This window comes from Balaenoptera borealis (genome assembly GCF_965194805.1).
Source record: "Balaenoptera borealis genome assembly, chromosome: 11".
NCBI lineage: Eukaryota > Metazoa > Chordata > Mammalia > Artiodactyla > Balaenopteridae > Balaenoptera > Balaenoptera borealis.
The window spans coordinates 19,884,925-19,899,892 of NC_138868.1; the positions used below are offsets into that span (position 1 = coordinate 19,884,925).

A 14,968-nucleotide genomic window follows, 5' to 3' on the forward strand; every position below is an offset into this window, starting at 1 on the left:
TCTCCATTTCATTTCCAGTAAATGCTATACTTTTTTAAACTAGACCTCCATTAGCCAAATACACACACACACACACACACACACATACACACACACGCCCCTCAAAGTTGGTGGACAAAAAGAAGTTTAGGTTCCAGTCATACCAAGATTAGATGGAGTTTACATTTCTGGTAAAGTGAATCTAATGGGCTGAACTTTTTGAAAGTATAGAAGTAGGTAAAGTACTTTGCATAAATCTTGAGATTCCAACAAGATTCTCTTATTCAAATGACTATATATATATATATATATATATATATATATATACACACATATACATATATATATATAGATACATATACATATATATAGATACATATACATATATATATATATATATATATATATTTTTTTTTTTTTTTTCAGTTTGAAAATCCAACTGAAATCAAATTAGCATGAACTGGGCATAATCTGCTTTAGAGACCAGGGAGGGTATCCACTACAGAGCGGGGACAGTCACTGAAACAATGGGCTTGCTTTGGTATAATATGGTCTCACCTCGACAAGGAGGATGACTTTGAAGATTCCCCACAGCATTTTGCTTTTTATGTTTTCATTTAGTGGTGTGACATCCTATGACAATTATCATTATTTTGGGTCCAATTTTCCCTCAGAAGCGGCTTTGACACAGATCAGTGCATCTCAGTGTCATTTTTTATGGAGCCACAACATCAGAAAATGACAGCTGGAAATCTTAATTGGTCCAGTGACAGAAAATGTAATGACTACTCACAGTGACTTATTTTATCTGACCTTGTGCTTAATTCAAAGGTAAAGTTCCATCTCACTATTGGAAAAAGGAAAGTGGTGGGCTGATGAGTAGGGCAGATGGGCCAGTGAAAGACCCTTCTTTTGGAGAGAAATTGCTACTGGATTGGGAGCTGTTAGTAAATCAGAATTTAAGTGTTGGCCTCGAATAATGGATACCGGGGCCTCCATGCCTATTTGAACTGCCAAACTTTCTACTGTGCCTGTCATTAGAAATGGCAGCAGCCACTGGATGTAGCATGGACAGTTGCCCACAAGTGACTGGCTGGAGGCCCTATCACAGAGGCCACCAGACAGCTGTTAGACAGACTGGCATTTGATCATCACTGATTTGGTCTGGAGCCCAGTGACTTTGACCCAGAGGCAAAAGGTTTCCTATAATACCACCCAAATTGCTCAATCCTCCTTGTCCTAGAGAGAAAGCTGTTTCTAGAATAAGAACATTAGATTTGTCTTACTGAGTCCAGCTATTAAACCAAGATTTCAAGTGTCCTATTGGCAGCTAAAAACTGGTATATAAAGAAAGTCTTAAATCTCCAACATCTTTAATTCACCTTGGGCAAAGACGTAGCATAGACAAGGAGGCGGCATGATACGGTGAAACAATGCCGGGCTTAGGTCGAGAAGACATCTCTGAGCTTTATTTCTAGGGTTTGCCTCATTCACTGTGTAATCATAAGATCATATATATATATGATCGATAACTGTAAGTCCCTTTTAGAATTGTGACTGATGATGACGATGAACATGAGGCTGATGATGATAATGATGATGATAATTATGGTGGTGTTAGTGGTGGTAAATTGAATATTTTTCTACTATAGGTGTATTAGTAATGTTTTCTTACCCTATAAAACAATAGCAAGGATACTGTTGGTAATGGCTATAGTACAGGTTAAAGACATAGACTTTAAAACAGATAAAGTACCGTAAAGCAATAAATTACTTTAAACCAATAAAGTAAAATGAAAACCTGGCTTGGAATTCTAGCTCCAACACTCATGAGCTGGCAAGCTACAGTTTCATCTATAAAGAAACTACTACATGGGGTTGTTGAAAGAATTAAGTGAAATAAGGCATGAGAAGCAGTTAGTACAGCACCCAACACGTAATTAGTACTCAGTACATTCCCACTTGTTCATGTTCCTTTCAATTCAGTAAGTGCTGAGCTGGTGTGCTTCTCAGTGAATCATTCACCAGATTGAGACTAAGAGTGGTTTACTCAGCATGTATCTTCTCCAGATGTATCTTTGTGTTAGTCGAGGTCTCCCAAGAAGCAGTCACAAAGACCAGATTTTCTAAAAATTAAGGTTATTGAAAGAAAATGAAGATGGAGTTGATAGGAAGGCTGGAGAACCATCAGACCAGGATGCACTTCTAATCCCAAGTGAAGGAGAGAAGGAACGGAGGTTGGGTGGAAGCATCCTAGATAGATCACTGTGAAGAACAAGAAAGATTCAGTAAGGCTGTCAGGGAGTCCTCAGGACAGAGTCAGCTGTCAGAGGAGTCCCATGTCTTACAGAGACAAATCTACTATGCTCAATCCTTGGCTGGAAGCAGCTTGAGTGAAAACATAGCTGGGGTACAAATGTGGCAATTGATTTCAGAGCACAGCAGCTGGGTCCCTTCTGTTAAGCTCTCTGAACTTGGAGGTCTGGGAGGCACATTCTACAATCTCCTTGCTTTGAAAAACTGTGATTGCCTGTTAACTGTAATTAACTCCTTCAATTTCAAGATAAATCTATTCGTAATATTTGCTAGATTGCTCCAGGTGTTGGCTAGTGTTGACTTTGTTTAACTCCTTCTGAGGTTTTCTACTCTTCATAAGCAGTTAAGTAAAACTTGCCTTTTTCCCTCGTTCATCCTCCCCAAATATGAGAAACAACAGAAGTTCCCCAAACATCTGGGCCCGGTGCTTCATTCTTCATCCCTTTGTGATTGTCACTTCCTGTAAGAAATGCCTCTTGCACTACCAAGAAAGTCATACCTCAGTGTAGAAACATTGTGTCTGTCTCTTCTCCATGGGCTCTGCCTCTTGGACCCTGCGTGAGCCAGAGCCCATTATTCTTCCTGCCCTGCTCCTCTTGATCACATGCTTGCCTCTGTGTCAATGGGACTGGTTTTGATGAGTGGAAGGCACTGATCTCGTTTTGTGTAGGAGGTTTTACAGCTCTCTGCCTTTGCTGTTTCACCAAGGGAAAGTCAAAGTGAGGAAAGTAGTCAAATGAGTCACACATCGGAATTTATTCTGAAGGGTACTGGCATTATTTTTCTGCATTAGAGCAGCATTGGCTCTGCTTGATACCTGAATCATGATTCAAAATGGAAATAGATTTGGCTTTTACCATCTTTGAGCAGCAGATAAACTCTAACCCAGGCTTTGCTGACTCAAGGTCTTCCTGCTTCCAGAAATGTAGATCATTTGTTCATTTCATCATTTCAGCAGAAGGCTTCTTGTGGGCACGTGGTACACCTCTCAGAAAGGCTTGATAAAAGAATGAATGAATGAATGGAGTGAGATTGTTTGAGGAATTTGGTGCCTCAGAATTGTATGATCATAGTTTGTGTTTCCTCTCTGTTGTAAAGAGAAACTTTATGCATTGAGTTCTATTATTGCCAGACAATTCACAGGATCAAATCATAATGTGTAAGAACTGGAAAGAACCTCACACATGACCTGTTCTATTCTACTGAAAAAGACCAAGAACTGAAGGGAAGTGACTTGACCAAGGTCATACAGTTAATAAAGGCAAAGTCTATACCCTACCTTCCTGTCTTTTCTGTTTCAACTAAACCTGCTGCTTTCCCTTTTCATTTTTATAGTTCATTTGAAAAGAAACATTACTGATTCTCAAAATAGACAAAAATTCCATCCAAATACTCTAAAATCCTTTTGAAGTCAAGAAGACACAGTGAATTTGCCAAATAAGGCTCACCCAAGTCATTCATTCGTTCATTCATTTAACAAATATTGAGAGCTTATTTTGTGCCAGGCATTGGTCTATATGCTAAGAATATAGAAACACAAAGACAGGCAAGGTCTCTTCCCTTCTGGGGCTTACATACTAGTTTATATTCAGAAAGAATGTTTCATCTGTGAGTGTCACTCACCAGCTATATGACCTGGGACAAATTTCTCAATCTATCTGAGCCTCATATTTCCTTGTCTGAATAACGAAGCCAGAAAATCCCACTTTGCTTTGTCGTTGGGAGGACCAAAAAAGTAATGTTGGCAAGTCAGTCGGCAAAGTGCCAGGCACATAGTAATAACTTAGGGTGGCTTTTGTCCTATTCAAGCCTGGGTATTCCAGTTGCCCTGGTTTCAGCCCTATTGTTTTTCTTCTTTCAAGAGCTGCAGCATGGTGGAAGCTTTGCCCAGAGCAATCCCTTGCCTGCTTAAGTTCCAACCATACTAATTTTATTTCTGTTCCACAAACACTCCTATCTCCTTCTTCCTTTAGTGTCTTTGGATCTGACCCTCTTCCTGGAACATCTAACCCTCCCAACTTCCCTCTAAGGCCTCCTACTGCCTTTTTTATCTGCCTCACTCCTGCTCCTCTTTACTCTCAGTTTAATTGTCACTCGGCAAGAAGTCCTCCCCTAACGTCCCAGGCTTAGTCAGATCTTTGCTACACACTCTTACAGTAGGTCGGTTGATGTGACTTGCAGAGCCCAGCCCAAAATGAAAATGTGGAACCCTTTGTTCAAAAAGCAAAACAAAGCATTGTGAAAAGTGTTAGATTATAAAGGTTTTCCCTTCTTCCTTCTCTCTTGACTTGTCATGGTGTTTTTTTACTTGTTATTTAATGTTGTTCTCCATAAAGAAAAGTTAAAATTTGTAACTATTAGCATTCATTTAATAAATTATTAAATTATAGTATAAAATTTTAAATTATTATATTTTGACATCTATCATGATAGTGTGCAAAGCCAGTTTTAGTGCAAATATGAGGTTAATACATATGCAAAAATAGGAATTACACAATTCCTATTTTGTCGCTCATACATGCATGTGTATTTCCTTCTTACCAGAACACAGGGAATGTTGCACAAAACCAATTTAGATGTTTTTATTTCATGTCTTGGTATGCACATATTCTATCAAAGTTCTCTACTTCCAGCTTACGGATGGATAAAGAAGGGCGGAAACAAAAAGGAACTATGGGTTATCCTTTCCTCCCCTTCTCTTCAATGTCATCATATCCAGCATAAGTCATTGGCTGATACAGGAAAGCAACATGAATAAGAAAAGATATGATGGACTTTCTTGGTCGTTCATATTTCTTTCGATGTCATTAGCCTCTTTCTGCATTCAAGTACGTTCTGGTTAGAACAGAAAGGGTTGCCTCTGGGTGCTGTCAGTATGCCTGCTTACTCAGTCTTAGATGTAAGATACTTATACTCAAAATTTTAAGTATCACTGAAATGCCACATATCTTAGGCCCACCAGGTTATGTTAGTTTCCCTGATCTCTCTGTGTTATATGGTTGCTTCCCACTAGATACCTGTTTTACGTTTGGTAGTGTATATATGTCCATGGCACTCTCTCATTTTGTCACAGCTTACCCTTCCCCCTCCCCATATCCTCAAGTCCATTCTCTAGTAGGTCTGTGTCTTTATTCCCGTCTTGCCACTAGGTTCTTCATGACGTTTTTTTGTTTGTTTTTTTTCCCTTAGATTCCATATATATGTGTTAGCATACTGTATTTATTTTTCTCTTTCTGACTTACTTCACTCTGTATGACAGACTCTAACTCCATCCACCTCACTACAAATAACTCAATTTCGTTTCTTTTTATGGCTGAGTAATATTCCATTGTATATATGTGCCACATCTTCTTTATCCATTCCTCTGTTGATGGACACTTAGGTTACTTCCATGTCCTGGCTATTGTAAATAGAGCTGCAATGAACATTTTGGTACATGACTCTTTTTGAATTATGGTTTTGTCAGGGTATATGCCCAGTAGTGGGATTGCTGGGTCGTATGGTAGTTCTATTTTTAGTTTTTCAAGGAACCTCCATACTGTTCTCCATAGTGGCTGTATCAATTTACATTCCCACCAACAGTGCAAGAGGGTTCCCTTTTCTCCACACCCTCTCCAGCATTTATTGTTTGCAGATTTTCTGATGATGGCCATTCTGGCCGGTGTGAGGTGATACCTCAATGTAGTTTTGATTTGCATTTCTCTAATGATTAGTAATGTTGAGCATTCTTTCATGTGTTTGTTGGCAATCTCTATATCTTCTTTGAAGAAATGTCTGTTTAGGTCTTCTGCCCATTTTTGGATTGGGTTGTTTGTTTTTTTGTTATTGAGCTGCATGAGCTGCTTGTAAATCTTAGAGATTAATCCTTTGTCAGTTAATCATTTGCAAATATTTTCTCCCATTCTGAGGGTTGTCTTTTGGTCTTGTTTATGGTTTCCTTTGCTGTGCAAAAGCTTTTAAGTTTCATTAGGTCCCATTTGTTTATTTTTGTTTTTATTTCCATTTCTCTTGGAGCTGGGTCAAAAAGGTTCTTGCTGTGATTTATGTCATAGAGTGTTCTGCCTATGTTTTCCTCTAAGAGTTTGATAGTGTCTGGCCTTACATTTAGGTCTTTAATCCATTTTGAGTTTATTTTTGTGTATGGTGTTAGGGAGTGTTCTAATTTCATACTTTTACATGTACCTGTCCAGTTTTCCCAGCACCACTTATTGAAGAGGCTGTCTTTTCTCCACTGTGTATGCTTGCCTCCTTTATCAAAGATAAGGTGACCATATGTGCATGGGTTTATCTCTGGGCTTTCTATCCTGTTCCATTGATCTACATTTCTGTTTTTGTGCCAGTACCATACTGTCTTGATTACTGTAGCTTTGTAGGATAGTTTGAAGTCAGGCAGCCTGATTCCTCCAGCTCCATTTTTCGTTCTCAAGATTGCTTTGGCTATTCGGGGTCTTTTGTGTTTCCATACAAATTGTGAAATTTTTTGTTCTAGTTCTGTGAAAAATGCCAGTGGTAGTTTGATAGGGATTGCATTGAATCTGTAGATTGCTTTGGGTAGTAGAGTCATTTTCACAATGTTGATTCTTCCAATCCAAGAACATGGTATATCTCTCCATCTATTTGTATCCTCTTTAATTTCTTTCATCAGTGTCTTATAATTTTCTGCATACAGGTCTTTTGTCTCCTTAGGTAGGTATACTCCTAGATATATTATTCTTTTTGTTGCAGTGGTAAATGGGAGTGTTTTCTTAATTTCACTTTCAGATTTTTCATCATTAGTGTATAGGAATGCAACAGATTTCTGTGCATTAATTTTGTATCCTGCTACTTTACCACATTCATTGATTAGCTCTAGTAATTTTCTGGTAGCATCTTTAGGACTCTCTATGTATAGTATCATGTCACCTGCAAACAGTGACAGGTTTACTTTTTCTTTTCCGATTTGGATTCCTTTTATTTCTTTTTCTTCTCTGATTGCTGTGGCTAAAACTTCCAAAACTATGTTGAATAATAGTGGTGAGAGTGGGCAACCTTGTCTTGTTTCTGATCTTAGTGGAAATGGTTTCAGTTTTTCACCATTGAGGATGATGTTGGCTGTGGGTTTGTCATATATGGCCTTTATTATGTTGAGAAAAGTTCCCTCTATGCCTACTTTCTGCAGGGCTTTTATCATAAATGGGTGTTGAGTTTTGTCGAAAGCTTTCTCTGCATCTATTGAGATGATCATATGGTTTTTCTCCTTCAGTTTGTTAATATGGTGTATCACATTGATTGATTTGCGTATATTGAAGAATCCTTGCATTCCTGGGATAAACCCCACTTGATCATGGTGTATGATCCTTTTAATGTGCTGTTGGATTCTGTTTGCTAGTATCTTGTTGAGGATTTTTGCATCTATGTTCATCAGTGATATTGGCCTGTAGTTTTCTTTCTTTGTGATATCTTTGTCTGGTTTTGGTATCAGGGTGATGGTGGCCTCATAGAATGAGTTTGGGAGTGTTCCTCCCTCTGCAATATTTTGGAAGAGTTTGAGAAGGATAGGTGTTAGCTCTTCTCTAAATGTTTGATAGAATCCGCCTGTGAAGCCATCTGGTCCTGGGCTTTTGTTTGTTGGAAGATTTATAATCACAGTTTCAATTTCAGTGCTTGTGATTGGTCTGTTCATATTTTCTATTTCTTCCTGGTTCAGTCTCGGCAGGTTGTGCATTTCTAAGAATCTGTCCATTTCTTCCAGGTTGTCCATTTTATTGGCATAGAGTTGCTTGTAGTAATCTCTCATGATCTTTTGTATTTCTGCAGTGTCAGTGGTTACTTCTCCTTTTTCATTTCTAATTCTATTGATCTGAGTCTTCTCCCTTTTTCTCTTGATGAGTCTGGCTAATGGTTTATCAATTTTGTTTATCTTCTCAAAGAACCAGCTTTTAGTTTTATTGATCTTTGCTATCATTTCCTTCCTTTCTTTTTCATTTATTTCTGATCAGATCTTTATGATTTCTTTCCTTCTGCTAACTGTGGGGGTTTTTTGTTCTTCTTTCTCTAATTGCTTTAGGTGCAAGGTTAGGTTGTTTATTTGAGATGTTTCCTGTTCTTAAGGTAGGATTGTATTGCTATAAACTTCCGTCTTAGAACTGCTTTTGCTGCATCCCATAGGTTTTGGGTCATCGTGTCTCCACTGTCATTTGTTTCTAGGTAGTTTTTGATTTCCCCTTTGATTTCTTCAGTGATCACTTCGTTATTATGTAGTGTATTGTGTAGCCTCCATGTGTTTGTATTTTTTACAGATCTTTTCCTGTAATTGATATCTAGTCTCATAGCTTTGTGGTCAGAAAAGATACTTGATACGATTTCAATTTTCTTAAATTTACTAAGGCTTGATTTGTGACCCAAGATATGATCTATCCTGGAGAATGTTCCATGAGCACTTGAGAGAAATGTGTATTCTGTTGTTTTTGGGTGGAGTGTCCTATAAATATCAATTAAGTCCATCTTGTTTAATGTATCATTTAAAGCTTGTGTTTCCTTATTTATTTTCATTTTGGATGATCTGTCCATTGGTGAAAGTGGGGTGTTAAAGTCCCCTACTATGATTGTGTTGCTGTCGATTTCCCCTTTTATGGCTGTTAGTATTTGCCTTATGTATTGAGGTGCTCCTATGTTGGGTGCATAAATATTTACAATTGTTATATCTTCTTCTTGGATCGATCCCTTGATCATTATATAGTGTCCTTCTTTGTCTCTTGTAATAGTCTTTATTTTAAAGTCTATTTTTTCTGATATGAGAATTGCTACTCCAGCTTTCTTTTGATTTCCATTTGCATGGAATATCTGTTTCCATCCCCTCACTTTCAGTGTGTATGTGTCCCTAGGTCTGAAGTGGGTCTCTTGTACACAGCATATATACAGGTCTTGTTTTTGTATCCATTCAGCCAGTCTGTGTCTTTTGATGGGAGCATTTAATCCATTTACATGTAAGGTAATTATCGATATGTATGTTCATATTCCCATTTTCTTAAATGTTTTGGGTTTGTTATTGTAGGTGTTTTCCTTCTCTTGTGTTTCTTGCCTAGAGAAGTTCCTTTAGCATTTGTTGTAAAGCTGGTTTGGTGGTGCTGAACTCTCTCAGCTTTTGTTTGTCTGTAAAGGTTTTAATTTCTCCATCAAATTTGAATGAGATCCTTGCTGGGTAGAATAATCTTGGTTGTAGGTTTTTCTCCTTCATCACTTTAAATATGTCCTGCCACTCCCTTCTGGCTTGGAGAGTTTCTGCTAAAAGATCAGCTGTTTACCTTATGGGGATTCCCTTGTGTGTTATTTGTTGTTTTTCCCTTGCTGCTTTTAATATGTTTTCTTTATATTTAATTTTTGATAGTTTGATTAATATGTGTCTTGGCATGTTTCTCCTCAGATTTATCCTGTATGGGACTCTCTGTGCTTCCAGGACTTGATTATCTATTTCCTTTCCTATATTAAGGAAGTTCTCAACTATAATCTGTTCAAATATTTTCTCAGTCCCTTTCTTTTTCTCTTCTTCTTCTGGGACCCCTATAATTCGAATGTTGGTGCGTTTAATGTTGTCCCAGAGGTCTCTGAGACTGTCCTCAGTTCTTTTCATTCTTTTTTCTTTATTCTGCTCTGCAGTAGTTATTTCCACCATTTTATCTTCCAGGTCACTTATCTGTTCTTCTGCCTCAGTTATTTTGCTATTGATCCCTTCTAGAGAATTTTTAATTTCATTTATTGTGTTGTTCATCGTTGTTTGTTTCCTCTTTAGCTCTTGTAGGTCCTTGTTAAATGTTTCTTGCATTTTGTCTATTCTATTTCCAAGATTTTGGATCATCTTTACTATCATTATTCTGAATTCTTTTTCAGGTAGACTGCCTATTCTCTCTTCATTTGTTAGGTCTGGTGTGTTTTTACGTTGCTCCTTTATCTGCTGTGTGTTTTTCTGTGTTCTCATTTTGCTTATCTTACTGTGTTTGGGGTCTCCTTTTCACAGGCTGCAGGTTCGTAGCTCCCGTTGTTTTTTGTGTCTGTCCCCAGTGGCTAAGGTTGGTTCAGTGGGTTGTGTAGGCTTCCTGGTGGAGGGGATTAGTGCCTGTGTTCTGGTGGATGAGGCTGGATCTTGTCTTTCTGGTGGGCAGGTCCACATCTGGTGGTGTGTTTTGGGGTGTCTGTGGCCTTATTATGATTTTAGGCAGCCTCTCTGCTAATGGATGGGGCTGTGTTCCTGTCTTGCTAGCTGTTTGGCATAGGGTGTCCAGCACTGTAGCTTGCTGGTCGTTGAGTGAAGCTGGGTCTTGGTGTTGAGATGGAGATCTCTGGGAGATTTTCGTCGTTTGGTATTACGTGGAGCTGGGAGGTCTCTTGTGGACCAGTGTCCTGAACTTGGCTCTCCCACCTCAGAGGCACAGCCCCGACGCCTGGCTGGAGCACCAAGAGCCTTTCATCCACAGAGCTCAGAATAAAAGGGAGAAAAAATAGAAAGAAAGAAAGAGGATAAAATAAGATAAAATAAAATAAAATAATTAAAATAAAAAATAATTATTAAGAAAAAAAATTTTTTTAAGTAAAAAAAAAAACAAAAACGGACTGACAGAACCCTAGGACAAATGGTGAAAGCAAAGCTATACAGACAAAATCTCACAGAAGCATACACATACACACTCACAAAAAGAGGAAAAGGGGAAAAAATAATATATCTTGCTCCCAAGGTCCACCTCCTCAATTTGGGATGATTCGTTGTCTACTCAGGTATTCCACAGATGCAGGTACATCAAGTTGATTGTGGAGCTTTAATCCGCTGCTGCTCCTGAGGCCGCTGGGAGAAATTTCCCTTTCTCTTCTTTGTTCGCACAGCTCCCGGGTTTCAGCTTTGGATTTGGCCCCGCCTCTGCGTGTAGGTCGCCTGAGGGCATCTGTTCTTCGCTCAGACAGGACAGGGTTAAAGGAGCAGCTGCTTCGGGGGCTCTGGCTCACTCAGGCTGGGAGGAGGGAGGGTACGGAGGAGGCGGGGCGAGCCTGCGGCGACAGAGGCCTGCGTGACGTTGCAGCAGCCTGAGGCGCGCCGTGCGTTCTCCCGGGTAAGGTGTCCCTGGTTCACGGGACACTCGCGGTGACGGCTGCACAGGCTCCCGGGAGGGGCGGTGTGGGTAGTGACCTGTGCTCGCACACAGGCTTCTTGGTGGCGGCAGCAGCAGCCCCAGCGTCTCACGCCCGTCTCTGGGGTCCGCGCTCGTAGCCGCGGCTCGCGCCCGTCTCTGGAGCTCGTTTAGGCAGCGCTCTGAATCCCCTCTCCTCGTGCACCAGGAAACAAAGAAGTAAGAAAAAGTCTCTTGCCTCTTCGGCAGCCCCAGACTTTTTCCCGGACTCCCTCCCGGCTAGCTGTGGCGCACTAGCCCCTTCAGGCTGTGTTCACGCCGCCAACCCCAGTCCTCTCCCTGCGATCCGACCTCCGAAGCCCGAGCCTCAGCTCCCAGCCCCCGCCCGCCCCGGCGGGTGAGCAGACAAGCCTCTCGGGCTGGTGAGTGCTGCTCGGCGCCGAGCCTCCGTGCGGGAATCTCTCCGCTTTGCCCTCCGCACCCCTGTGGCTGCGCTCTCATCCGTGGCTCCGAAGCTTCCCCACTCCGGCCCCTGCCGTCTCCGCCTGTGCCTGCGAAGGGGCTTCCTAGTGTGTGGAAACCTTTCCTCCTTCACGGCTCCCTCCCACTGGTGCAGGTCCCATCCCTATTCTTTTGTCTCTGTTGTTTCTTTTTTCTTTTGCCCTACCCAGGTACGTGGGGAGTTTCTTGCCTTTTGGGAAGTCTGAGGTGTTCTGCCACCGTTCAGTAGGTGTTCTGTAGGAGTTGTTCCACATGTAGATGTGTTTCTGTTGTATTTGTGGGGAGGAAGGTGATCTCCGCGTCTCACTCTTCCGCCATCTTCTCCTCTCTCTCCTCATATATTTTTAACCTTGAAAAAGTTATTCAACTTCGATAAATCTGTTTCCTCACCTGTAAAATGGGAACAATATTCAGAGTAATCTCATAGAGATGTTGTGAGTATTCAGTGAGATATCATATGTGAAATCTTTGCACAGCATTATCATCTAGTAAGACCCCATAAAAATTTTAGCTACCATTGTTATATTATTACTGTCAGTTCTTATATTCACTGAATTTCCTCACAGTCTATGCCTCACTGGAAAAAGATGAACGTACCTAATATTTGTTGAGAAGTAACATATAAGTGTTGTTTTAGAACCATATTTATAACTCTTAAACTATTCTTTCTTAGACCTGTAACTGTTAACATTTGCTTTAATTTATTGTTTGAAAGGGAGAGAAATAGGAACTGATTTGTACACTTTCATAGTCAGAATTCATACTTCACACTATCCATTCAGCACTCTGGGTTTGATGTAAAGACAGTAAGGAAAGAGAGAATAAGGTAACACTGGCAAAGAAGAGTGAAATATATTCTAAAACAGCGGGTCTTCGCCATGCTCAGATGCTGAAACACATGGAACTATACTGTTATCATCTGAAACAACCAAATGGAATTTTTTAATGATGTACACTTTTGATGTGTTTAATTCCATCTTAAAATCTGGGAATAATTTTACTACATTAAAACATTACTGTGCAAATTAAAAACACTATAAAATCACAGCTCTGTGAACAGAAGTATGCAAAAAATAAAGTGCTTGAGCTAAGTAATCATGCGTGATTTTTTGAGTTCTTCCAGTAACAGATTTTGCCACTCATTTTATTATCTTTTAATGATCAAGATGTTTAACAAAAATAAAATTCAGAAAAATGTATACTATTAATAAAATAAGATGAACTGAAGTCAATATGATCAATCAATTTCTCTTTTCTTCCCATTCAGAATGGGAATACTGACATTGTTTGTTTGTTTGTTTTTGTAGCTGGAGGACACAGTCCTGCTTGTCAACCACCAGTGTTCCATGTGAGCATAGTTCTGAATCACAACCTACAAGTGAGAACAGAAAGAAGCCCTACTTAAGGGTAAGTCAGGCTTATGTGGCTTTAATTGCAACAGTTTAAAAAAAGATATAGAGGTGATATTTTCCTGTGAGTATAATAAGAATCAATGGTGAGATGTAGCTGCCAAGAAAACTAATTGGACAGACTACAGTAACAGCAAAATCATCGCTAGAGCAAAAGAAATGGCATTTCTTCCTGTTCTGTAATCGAGAGGCAACATCCAGATTATTACATTCCGTTCAGAATGTAGAATTTTAACTTGGGTAGAAATAAACAAGTGTACTTTCAGGATTTTGCCACCAGAGCCATGAACTACAAGCGCACTAATAAGTGCCTCATTTCTACACCCTGTTAACCGAGACTCCCCCAACCCCAGCAAACCACCCTTGACCCAGGCCTCCAGCAGGAAAGGGGAGAATCAGGAGAATAGGGCAGGAAACATGAACTCAATAAAATGTAAACATATTATTTAGTAGCCAGAGATGCTACCGAACATGAGAAGACCTATCATCTGTACCTACACTGCTCAATACGGTAACTGCCAGCTATAGGTGTTCATGAGTTCTTAAAATGGATAGTCTGAATAGATAGGCACTGTGCATGTGAAATACACACTAAATTTTAAAGTTTTATGTGAAAAAAATGCAAAATATTGCACTTATAATTTTTATATTGATTAAAAATTGATATCATGTTTGGGGTATTTTGACTTAAATAAAATATATTATTAAATTTAATTTTACCCATTTCTGTTTATAGTTTTTAACGTGGCTACTAAAAAATTTAAAATACATTTATGCTTTACATTATGTTTCTATTGGACAACGTTTTTCTAGACTGGATCAAATTTTCTTTTTCTGTAAAGAGCTAGATGTTAAAACTATTTTACACGTGTCTGTCACAATTACTCAACTCTATATGGTGCGCTAGCAGCGATAGGCAGTATGTCACCAAATGAATGTGGCTGTGTCCCAATAAAGCTCTATTTATGGATATTAAATTGTAAATGCCATACATTTTCATGTACTATGAAATATTACTTTTTCTTTCTTTCAAACAATTTTAAAATGCAAAAGCTATTCGTTGGCCTATAGAAACAGGCTGCTCATGGGCCATAGTTTGCCAACCCCTATTCTAGACCTTACTCTGCACTTACTAACTTTGGCCCTTACTAAAATGACTTAGTCTATATCCTTATTTAAAAATTGTAATGTTTACAGCTTAATTATAGAGTCCCCCCTCCCCCACCAAGCTGTTGAGTTTCAAGTGACATGACAAGTAAATAACTTTACAACTTGATACAAAGATAAAATAGGCCAAGAATAGAATAAACTGTTTCTAAAAGTAGTAAAGTTCCTGATATTAGAAATGTTTAAACAGAGGGAAGTTTCTAGAAAAGGATTTTGTAGACGAAAATTAAATACTAAGTGTATGATTTAATTCAATGTGTAATAACTCCCTTACAAACCCCAAACACGTTTTGTTTTGTTTTGTTTTGTTGTTATACATTAACTCAATTTTAGTTGAAATGTTGTGGGAAAAATTCAACAAAAGATCTCAGAGTTCAGGTTCTGACTCCTATCATAGAAATAATCAATTTATTATATTGAAAATCATCAATTCATCGAAGATTTAGTAGGAATATCAAATCTGATGGATTGCATTTCTTTCCATTTTGGTAGTAGAATATG

At 39.1% G+C, this 14,968-nt stretch overlaps 1 protein-coding gene across 10 annotated transcripts in view; it reads left to right on the forward strand.

Moving 5' to 3' along the window:
* The window catches only part of LRRC4C (leucine rich repeat containing 4C), a 1,238,963-nt gene that overhangs the window by 950,569 nt on the left and 273,426 nt on the right, over positions 1–14,968 (forward strand). For all 10 annotated transcript variants that reach the window (XM_082343760.1, XM_082343757.1, XM_082343756.1 and 7 more), the window contains exon 5: positions 13,199–13,298. The gene's annotated coding sequence lies outside the window, so the exon portion shown is untranslated. The remainder of the gene's footprint in view (positions 1–13,198; positions 13,299–14,968) is intronic.